The following is a 2,492-nucleotide window of genomic DNA, read 5'->3' on the forward strand; positions in this document are numbered from 1 at the left end:
CTCCGAGTTAAGAGGGGAAAAGAAAAAAGAGGAAGTCTCAAGTTCTTTTCCCAAAAAACAAGGTCGGGTTTTGGGCAAGAACCTGTTCCCAATCCAGGTTTTTCCCACACTTCCCCCCAAAAAATTGGGGCTTTGCGAGGGGGAAAAAAGGTTCCAAAATTGGCTTTTCTGGAATGTGGGAAGGATCCTATTCCCACAGTTCTTGTCTCTCCTGGGAATGACCCGGAGGTTTTCATCGGCGTCAAAAAATTCCAGAGGGTAAGGATTGAACACGTCCCAGCATCCCAAATCCCGGCCTTTGGCGGCTCCCAGGAGAGGGCAGCAAACTTCCACGTTTCGGGCTTTCCTCGGGAAAATCGGGAAGGAGCGGGGGGAGGAGGCGGGGAGATCTGGGAGCAGCCCGTGGAAGTGGGGCTGGAATTCGGTGTCCTTTAGGATCCCTTCCAAATGTTCTGGAATCGTGGGGGATTCGTGGATTCCGAGCTGTTGGGGGCTCAGGGAAGATCCGAGGGGTGGAAAAGGAATTCCATGCGAGATTTACCTGGAAAAGGGGAGCGGGACCCTTTAACTGGGAATTTCTCCAGGAAAATCCCACCCCATTTTGGGCTTCCTTAATTCCCAGCATCCACAGGCTCCTCTCCTCTTTTCCCACTTTTTTTCCACAAGTCCCTGGCGTGGATCCGGGATCCAGCCCCGGTGGGGGAGCAGGACAGGGATCCCTGGACAGGGATAATGGGAATAAAGAGGAAAATGAACCGGATTCCAGGATGAGGAGAGCTGAACGCTTCCCTCGGACACCGGGGAAACCACATCCCGCTAAATCCCGGGACGGCTTCCTTGCAATTCCCTGACTTGGAGGCTTCCTGCAGAACCCGGATCTTAAAACCCCCGAAGTGCTGATCCCGAGATCCACAGATTCCTTGGGAAGCACCGAGCGAATCCCGCTTTTCCCTCGGCATCAGAGAAGGCTCCGAGGTTGGGATCGGGGCCAGCTCCCGAGGGTGGGATTGAGGAGAACCCCAAGATTTTTGGGAGCTGGGCTCCACGTGGGTCCCTTCCTACTGGGGATATCCCAGGATTCTATGGATGCTCCTGGAACGGGAAGAAAGCCGAAGCTTCCTAATCGGAGGCTCCGACCACCTGGAGTTGCCCCGCTGGAGCCAAGGTTATTCCCGCTGCTCCCGACCCAGAGTTTTCCATGGAACTCTGGGATCCCCGCGCGGCTCAGGCCGCTCAGGAGTTTCCTCCTTTACAGCAAAGGAGCCTTCAAGGCTTTCCTGTTGCCCCGGGAGGAGGAGGGGGCTCATGGAATCCGTGGCTGCTTCCATTGTTTCATGCCATGTTTTCCGGTCTCCGGCTGCAACGGGAGCGCCCGGAGCTCCCGGGCTGGCACCCGGGAATTTCTGTGTCAGCACGGCGGGATCCCGGGGTCCTTTATCCCGCTGGAACGCCCCATGGAATTGGGGCTGGGGAGACGGGGTGCCCGCATTCCCTGGATCCCGGATGTTCCCAGCGGGATCGGTGCCAGCTGCACCATTAACCACGGTCAGGGATTCAAGCAGCGAGGAGAAAATCCACCTGTTTTCCCAGGGTTTCCGAGCCCATTCCCAGGAATATCATATGGATATTTATCCCTCTTCCCATCCCGGCAATCAGGCCCCAAAGGGGCTCATTCAGCCGGCTCCAAATTCCCGGAAAGTCCCAAGTGCTGCGATTTTGGGATGACTGGGGCAAGTTTGCTCCACCGTTCCCTGGCCAGGGTTGGCATAAATCGGACGAGGGAGCTGGGAATGTTGGAATAAAGGAGGATCTGGGGGGATCTCATTCCCTACCACTCCCTGGCAGGAATCAGGCGGGAATGGGGCTCTGCTCCCAGGGAGTAAAAGACGGGATGAGAGAGAACGGCCTCAGGGGAGGTTTGGGTTGGACATCGGGAAAATTCCTCTCGCTGGGCAGTGGCGGAATCCCTATTCCAGGAGGGATTTAAATCCACGTGGATGTGGCACCTGGGGACGTGGATCGGTGCTGGATTAACATTGGATTCCATGATTTTAGAGGGCTTTTCACGCCTCAGTGATTCCATGGGTCCATGACTCTATTACTCTTCGATTCCATGATTCCACAATTCTATGATTCCGTGACCTGGGCTGAGCTGCTGCCAGGGATTTCTTGGCACAAAGATTCCCTGGATCCCTCTCATCCCAGAAAAAAAAAAAAAAAAAAAAAAAAAGCCCCAAACCCGGGAACTGATTAAAAATAATCCCAAATGGATGGAATTTCCTCCCGTTTTTACAGCCCCAGTTCCAGCGCAGACTCCGATTTGGGATGGAATTCCCGGTGGGTTTGGATGTGGGGCCAGGCTGGGCTGGCCCTCACCTCTCCGCGCCCGGAATCCCGGGATGCAGTGCAGCAGGGAAGGGGATCCAACGGGAAGGATCCGGGGGCTCTGCAGCGCTGGGAATGCGCGCGGGGAAGGCGGGAATGCGCGGCAG

This window comes from Corvus brachyrhynchos, unplaced genomic scaffold (assembly GCF_000691975.1).
Source record: "Corvus brachyrhynchos isolate BGI_N302 unplaced genomic scaffold, ASM69197v1 scaffold133, whole genome shotgun sequence".
Lineage (NCBI taxonomy): Eukaryota > Metazoa > Chordata > Aves > Passeriformes > Corvidae > Corvus > Corvus brachyrhynchos.